This window comes from Pseudophryne corroboree, chromosome 4 (genome assembly GCF_028390025.1).
Source record: "Pseudophryne corroboree isolate aPseCor3 chromosome 4, aPseCor3.hap2, whole genome shotgun sequence".
Classification (NCBI taxonomy): domain Eukaryota; kingdom Metazoa; phylum Chordata; class Amphibia; order Anura; family Myobatrachidae; genus Pseudophryne; species Pseudophryne corroboree.
The window spans coordinates 387042588-387051548 of NC_086447.1; the positions used below are offsets into that span (position 1 = coordinate 387042588).

Genomic DNA, 8961 nt, shown 5'->3' on the forward strand with positions numbered 1-8961 from the left:
TGATTCAGGTTGGTTAGCAAACCAAAAAAGTACTCTATTGGGCAAAACCATGGTGCACTGCAGGTGGGGCAGATGTAACATGTGCAGATAGAGTTAGATTTGGGTGGGTTATATTGTTTCTGTGCAGGGGAAATACTGGCTCCTTTATTTTTACACTGCAATTTAGATTTCAGTTTGAACACACGCCACCCAAATCTAACTCTCTCTGCACATGTTATATCTGCCCCACCTGCAGTGCAACATGGTTTTGCCAAATAGAGTATTTTTTTGGGTTTGCTAACCAGCCTGAATCAGGCCCATGGTCTTTATTTTTGAACTCTTTATTTTGTCCACACTTTAGTATAAATGAAAGCCCGAATCTGGCAAACCAATTAAAGACTGAAATTACATAGCGATTTGTTAACCATTATGATTTGGGCAGGTACTACTGGGGCAACGATGAGCTGCAGTCGTTTTTTTACATATATAAATCATTGATAATAGATTATTTTTATCATGATAATAAGCGGCAATAAAATAATGTTACATATTACCACAAAGGGTGTATTTTTAAAAAATATATATACCTAATCTTTGAATTGTACCTCCTGCTTTCAAAAATAATAATCAGCTCCCTGACCATTTAATTTAGAAAAGAGGCATTGAAATTACACTGCTATAAATACACAAATAAACCATTTTTTTTATAATGTGGTTCTTGGTGTATATATATATATATATATTTTTTTTTTTTTCTTTTTTTCTTGTAGACTTAAATACCTTAAGGCAGGTATGCTTAACATGTGGCCTTCCAGCTTTTGTGGAACTACACATCCCAGCATACCTCACCACTGTTTGCTATCAGGGAATGCTAAAACTGCATGCTGGGATGTGTAGTTCCAAAGCAGCTGGAGGGATGCATTTTGAGCACCCCTGCCTTATGCTGTCATATATGTGATTTAATATATGCATATTTACTTTGTACAGCAATGTATTATTTTTATCCGTTATTTATATGACACCACAAGGGTTCCGCAGCATCTTACACAGTACATGAACAAATGAGCAAAACAAGAAAACCGTGCCTTACAAAAGAAAACAATGCAGGACAAGGACATGGTTTATAAATATTGCTGCATCAGCGATCACAACACTCATATAAGCAGCATGAAACAAGGATTAGGTGCCATTGTAGGGAGTATGGAGTAGATGCTAGTGAAAGTAAGTGAAACATAAGTGAATGAGTGAAGAGGGCCCTGCTCATAAGAGCTTATATTCTAAAAGGGAGGGGCACAAAGGCGGTGTAATGCAGATAGCATAGACAGCGAAGAAGGAACAAGTAGCAGTGGGTCAGGATGAGAGCTGGATGGCATTGATGAAGAAATGGGTCTTTAGAGCCCGTTTGAAGTTTTGAAGAGAGATGGAGGGTCTGATAGGGAGAGGGAAAAAATTCCAGTGGTAGGGAGGAATGAGAGAAAGTAAGCAGTTGGCATGAGGGGCGGCATGCATTTCTGGAGTGAAGTGGGTGGGAGTGTGAAAGGAGATTAGGTCAGATAATGTAAATGAGTGTGAGAAGCTTGAATTGGGCTTTGAAGGGGAAGGGGAGCCAGTGTAGGGCTTGTAGGAGAGGGGAGGCATATGTAATACGCTTGGAGAGATAAGATAAGCTGGGCAGCAGGATTAAGAACAGATTGGAGTGGAGAGAGGTGGGAGGCCAGATAGAAGAAGGTTACAGTGGTCCAATCTGGAGATGACCAATGAGCGGATGAGGGTCTTAGTTGCCTCCAGGGTCTGAACATAGATATATTTCTGAGATGGAAATGGCAAGACTGCGAAAGAGACTGAATGTCTTTAAGGAAAGGAAGGAGTCAGGGATAACTCCAAGACATCGCACTTGGGGGCTAGAGGAGATGGTTGTGCTGTCAATAGCTAATAAAATAGTGGGAGATGAGGTTATGTGGGAGGGTGGAAATAGCAATGCCAACTTTCCAATGGGATAGACTCACCTCCCATGCACTACTCAATAGAAGCTACAGAGGCGGAACAGACCAACATAATTACAATCAAGCACACTTTCCTTTTATTAATTCCTCTGGCTCTGCAGAATTGTGGAACTATAAAACACAATATGCACTGCCAGATACTGTAGCAAGCTGGAACTTAAAGTTCCAAAATAGCTGAAGAGCCATAGACTACATTGGTGTATAGCCAGTGGTGCAAGTGGGCGGGTACGGGTGGGTACGGCGTACCCGTAAGAATTTAGCCGTGGGTACGCCGTACCCACACCGACGGGCCGCCGCTCCTCTTCCTTCCCTCCCTCCCCCACGCCGCACCGCCGCACACGCCTCTGATGTGAGGGCAGGAGAGTGCAGCCTGCGCCTCTCGTTCCCCTCAGTCTCCGGTGGGTGTTTCAGTTTACTTCAGCGCCGATCCGTGAGCCAATCAGAGCTCGCACCCGCGAGCTCTGATTGGCTCATGGATCGGCGCTGAATTAAACTGAGACACCCGCCGAAGACTGAGGGGAACGAGAGGCGCAGGCTGCACTCTCCTTCCCTCACATGACAGACAGGAGGACAGCGACGGCAGCGGTGAGTAGGGGAGGGGGGCATGTTATACCTGGCACTGGGGGGGCATGTATACCTGGCACTGGGGGCATATCTGGCACAGGGGGGCATATATACCTGGCACTGGGGGCATATCTGGCACAGGGGGGCATATATACCTGGCACTGGGGGATATCTGGCACAGGGGGGCATGTATACCTGGCACTGGGGGCATATCTGGCACAGGGGGACATATATACCTGGCACTGGGGGCATATCTGGCACAGGGGGGCATATATACCTGGCACTGGGGGATATCTGGCACAGGGGGGCATGTATACCTGGCACTGGGGGCATATCTGGCACAGGGAGGCATATATACCTGGCACTGGGGGATATCTGGCACAGGGGGGCATGTATACCTGGCACTGGGGGATATCTGGCACTGGGGGGGCATGTTATACCTGGCACTGGGGGATATCTGGCACTGGGGGGGCATGTTATACCTGGCACTGGGGGATATCTGGCACTGGGGGGGCATGTATACCTGGCACTGGGGGATATCTGGCACTGGGGGGGCATGTATACCTGGCACTGGGGGATATCTGGCACTGGGGGGGCATGTATACCTGGCACTGGGGGATATCTGGCACTGGGGGCATATCTAGCACAGGGGGGCATATATACCTGGCACTGGGGGATATCTGGCACAGGGGGGCATGTATACCTGGCACTGGAGGATATCTGGCACTGGGGGCATATCTGGCACTGTAGGGGCATTTCTGTATCTGGCACGGGGGGCAATGTATATCTGACACAGTGGGGGCATTTGTGTATCTAGCACTGTGGGGCAATGTGTATCTGACACTGTGAGGCAATGTATGGCACTCTGGGGGCATTTCTGTATCTGGCACTGTGGGGCAATGTGTATCTGGCACTGTGGGGCAATGTGCATCTGGCACTGTGGGGCAATGTGCATCTGGCACTGTGGGGCAATGTGTATCTGGCACTCTGGGGACATTTGTGTATCTGGCACTGTGGGGCAATGTGTATCTGGCACTGTGGGGCAATGTGTATCTGGCACTCTGGGGACATTTGTGTATCTGGCACTGTGGGGCAATGTGCATCTGGCACTGTGGGGCAATGTGTATCTGGCACTGTGAGGCAATGTGTATCTGACACTCTGGGGACATTTGTGTATCTGGCACTCTGGGGACATTTGTGTATCTGGCACTGTGGGGCAATGTGTATCTGGCACTGTGGGGTTATATGTATCTGGCACTGTGGGGCAATGTATATCTAGCACTGTGGTGCAACGTGTATCTGACACTATTGGGGTCATACGTGTATCTGCCCCTCCCCCATATGTGTATCACGCCCCCATTTTCATTGGCCACGCCCCATGTGGCATTTGGCCACACCCATTTTTTTGCGCGCGCACCTTCGGCGCGCGCACACAGTACCCGTAAGACATTTTTTCTACTTGCGCCACTGTGTATAGCTAACCACATAGTACACTTGAGAGGAACTTCCATAATATTCATGGCACATAAATCCACTCGAAGTGTTGGGGAGGGGGCGCTGCTCATGCACTATGTGCCAATGCTTGCTGCTAGGCTAAAATATGGCAGGGATTCAATGGAACTGCAGCCCAGACTTTGCATTGTACTGTAGTTGCTTAATGCTGCACACTTTCATGTCCTACTTAGGTTAGCAGTAACCACTCTGGTTATTGGCCACACCCCTTGAGCAGGTGTCAAAACTTCAAGCTGTTTTCACACTATTTTTGTGGGCTCCATTGCATACCTTAAGTGTGCCTTTCATTTTTTTTATTTATTTTTTAAATCTTTTTCACTTCAACTTTCTGTGTCACCAGGCACGATTTAATACTGGGGAGGAAGAGGCCGGATGTAGCAGGCACTGACTATGGGACCCCAAGCTCCCCAGGCTGTAGGAGAGCAGGTGCCGTTACACATTCATTCTTGTTACACTGGGAGCATCTTCTGATGTTCACACACATTTGTATGTCTAGTTCCTTAAGACAATCACTTGCCTCAAGCATTCCTGATTAAGAGTCTGTGTTATTAATACTGACTACACTGTTGCCTCAGTCAGAATACATCTCCTTATATGTCAGAAACCTAGGGAAGAGATCTAAAAAGATGTTTCTGGTACTGTAAAATACAATGTTGTTGCAAATAAAAGAGAATATATTACGCTATACACAGTAAATATCGTTTTAGGTTACTTCCTCCTGAAGACTTCTCAGTCACCGTTCTAGCTGCTGCACTATTAATCTATAGCTTTTTATTGTCTTGTATGACAGACATACTTTTATACACCGTACATTTATATATAACATTTATTGTCAATGAATAGGAAGTAGTGCCACCAATGCGTGTGTTTTGGGTGATACAGGTTGAGTCTCCCTTATCCAAAATGCTTGGGACCAGAGGTATTTTGGATATCGGATTTTTCCGTATTTTGGAATAATTGCATACTATAATGAGATATCATGGTGATGGGACCTAAATATAAGCACATAATGCATTTATGTTTCATATATACCTTATACACACAGCCTGAAGGTAATTTTAGCTAATATTTTTTGTAACTTTGTGCATTAAACAAAGTGTGTGTACATACACACAATTCATTTATGTTTCATATACACCTTATACACACAGCCTGAGGGTCATTTAATACAATATTTTAAATAACTTTGTGTATTAAACAAAGTTTGTATACATTGATCCATCAAAAAACAAAGCTTTCACTATCTCAGTCTCACTCAAAAAATTCCGTATTTCGGAATATTCCGTATTTCGGAATATTTGGATATGGGATACTCAACCTGTATAAGAAAAACTCCACCAGCAACATTATAGCTCGAATACAATAATACAGTATTAATATTACAGTTCTTGGGAAACTAGGCTTGTTATGCAAAAATTATATTTTGAAATGTGATAACTGCAGGCAGTTCAATTTCATTTTATATGTCTGGTTGGTTATGTTTTTCATTATTAACAATGTCAGCTGCAGTTGCTGTATGTCAGAATAATGTATGTTTTGTGTGTAATTCCAGACTTTCTTGGTTTGTTCTATGGGTGCAAAATTACTATTAAAACATAATAAGACAACAGGGTATTACTGACACAACAATGCGTACCAAAAAAAAGAAAAAAGAGTCAATAAACAACTTAACTAATGTATGTCATATACAGCTATGGTCAAGTCATCATTTAGATTAGGAGTTTGTATCGTGTCTCTTCTGCTTGGATGGTATGCCATCATCTGGCAGATTTAAGAGCATATTTGAAGTGGAGAGCAAAATTATATACAGTATGGGATATAGTTATGTGGTCACAACCCTACAGTATGTTACAGTGAACTGATACTGTAGTAGTTCTCCTGAGGAGATAAAATAACTACTGTATGTAGGCAAAGTGATTAAGGATTAAAGTACTGTATATCTAAAATAACCATATTTTATTATACTAAGTCTGTATATAATAAAGTTATACATACTCTGGCTATACTACCAACATAATAGCAGCAGTGCTCAGCAAACAAGGCCATAACATGTGTGGTCTAGGCGGAGCTCATGCTAAAGGCACTGTGGCTGGTAGGAGGCTCTGTCTGGGACACACTTTGTGAAGAGACTGCGGAACTAGCCCTCGTAGTTCCCATTAATAATCAGATTTCTCTTACCGATGTGTCATGTGACTGCTGTAGTCACATGGTATACACACTGCACAGAGACTGCTGCTGTCCCATAGTCATGGGCAAACAGATACAGTGAAGTGAGTTGAGACACATGACTCAGCTCAGTGGAGTGTCTCGAGACAGTGTCCTGGTACATGGCTCTTTTGTAATGCATTGGAGACTGTGTACATGCAGTGAGTGCAGACCCTGCTGGCAGTGCTGGGACTCATGGAGAGAGTGACTCAGATGGTATCCAGTCTTTAAGTCGACCTAGTCATGTGTCGGCTTTCAGTCAGTGTCGACCTACTCACTATCGACCTTCAGTGGTCGACCTAGTGACTGTCGACCTGGACAGGGTCGACCCAATGAATCACACCTGACTCAGACATCTGGGAGTTGGTCAGCTATTCAGCTGCACTGGATGAATCATTAACGAATCTGATCCATCTCCACTGAGTGAGCACTGTCTCACAGTCAGTCAGTGACTCATACCTCTGCTATTCAGCTGCACTGGATGAATCATTGATGAATCTGATGAGTCTCCACTGAGTTGTGCACTGTTTCAACTCAGTCTCACAGGAAGTCAGGCACAGCCCTAACACGGAGCAGCATAACACTGCTCCCTTCCAGGGGGTGTCACCCAGGAGTGCTGCCACCTAATCACTGTGACTGACTGAGAGAGGCTACTGGGGGCTGTCTCAACACACCAAACTGTGAGTGACTCAAATCATTCCAACTTCTAAATGATTCGACTCATTGTGTTGAGACAGCAACTCAGTAGCCATCTCTACTGTCCCAGGTCCTGCATAAGGTAAGTTAAAGTGTCATGTGAGTCTAACTGTAAGCTGCACTAGGGGGGAATGTTGCTGCGCAGAGGGCTGTATTGATGTGCTAGGAGAGCAAGTTATTGTTCTGGGGGAGAATGTTAGTGTTCAGGGTGGCATGTTGGTGCGCAGCGTGGGAAAGTTGGCATGCAGGGTGGTATTTTATTGTGCAGGTGGGCATGTTGTACATGAGTATGTTGGTGTGGGTGTATGTTGGTGGGCCGGGGGCATGCTGGTGTGTAAAGGGGAATGTTGGTGTACAAGGAGGCATGTTAGTGTGCAGGAAGAGTATGTGCGTGTGCAGGGGCTGTATGACGTTGTGCAGGGGTCATATTAAGGTGGGTACACACTGGAAGATATATCTGGCTATCAATTGATCTGCAGATATATCTATGGACGGATCGGGCAGTGTGCTGTGCATACACACTGCCCGATCCGTCTGGGACTGACGTTATGAACTGGGCGGGCGTGTACACATGCCCGCCCAGTTCAGCTGTCAATCACCGTCGGCCGCCGCATCATGTGTACGGGCGGTCGGCCGACCGCCCGTACACACACAGCGATGCTCCAATATATCAGTAGATATATTGGTCGTCGGCTGTGCTGCGGGGCCGACGCAATACGTCTGTGAACGACGGAGTTCACAGACTTATCAGCCGTACACACTGGCCGACGGACCCACGATATATCAGCAGTTCAAGAGAACGGACGATATATCGGCCAGTGTGTACCCACCTTTGGTGTGCAGGACATATATATTGTTGTGGCAGGGGAAGGGGAATTACAGTGGGTGAGTTAAGGAGGCAAGGAGAGTGATGGTGAATGAGGGGTATTTCTGTGGGTGAGGCATCTCATTAGTGGCGGTGAGTGATGCATATTACAGTGGGTAAAGAAAGGGGTCATTTTGTAATATATCAATTCAAAGTTTAATTGTTTTACATTATTTAAAAATATTAGTAAAATTAAATCTGGTACTATATAAAGGGCCAGAGGGATGCTGACCGCTGGGATCCCGGCCACCGGCATCCCATACCCAACGCATGTATATATGTATGTCCTATCAGCCTCTGTGTATCAATCTCTGTGTTTGAACAAATTGTAATTAGCAAGTCAGGAAATTATAGGTGAGCCAAGCTAGAGGTATCATGGTCATGCCCATTCATAACCATAGATATGATATTTCATAAACTGTGTGTCTTCCCTAATCAAATGTATCAAAATGGCTGACATGCTGTCTCCTGTATGTGACCTGTTTACTGAGCTGCAAAAGGGGTCATTTGTAGAAGGATGGTCTATGGGCAGATCAAGGAAGTGAGCTAACGCTCTCGGACCAGTCATCAAATAGTATGTGAACACAACCGATTAAAGACTGCGCTATATATAAAAGTGGACACAGAATTACAAAGTGTTGCTGCTAAAATGCTGGGTATACTCCAAATTCCCTTCGTAATAAACATAAACAAAAAAGGTATCTTCCAGCACATCCGCTATTGTCATATCACTCAATTTATGAAATCAAAATCAAATTATGTAGGTGCAAAAATAAAAATCTTCTTTATTATTTGTGATAAAAAAGGGGTAGAAAATAATTGATAGAGATGAACATAAATAATTCAAATAAATTATATATATATATATATATATATATATATATATATATATATAAACTGGAGGACACCGGTGAAAAAAGGCTTGTCGACTGAAGGAAGATTACTAGATTGTCGAAGACTGAAGAAAACTGCTAAAGAATGAATGCAGAATAGTCGTGACTGATGAACACTGCAGTACACTGCTGAAGAATGGATGATGAGTAGTTGTGACTGAAGAACACTGCTGAAGAATGAATGATGAGTAGTCGTGACTGAAGAACACTGCTAAAGAATGGCTGCTGATTAGTCGTGACTGAG

At 44.4% G+C, this 8961-nt stretch overlaps 1 long non-coding RNA gene across 1 annotated transcript in view; it reads left to right on the forward strand.

The window, feature by feature from the left end:
• Positions 1-5045, forward strand: part of LOC134911446 (uncharacterized) — a 72769-nt gene extending 67724 nt beyond the window's left edge. Inside the window, exon 3 of the long non-coding RNA XR_010176580.1 lies at positions 4399-5045. This is a non-coding gene — a long non-coding RNA (uncharacterized LOC134911446). The remainder of the gene's footprint in view (positions 1-4398) is intronic.
• Positions 5046-8961: the final 3916 nt, after the last annotated feature.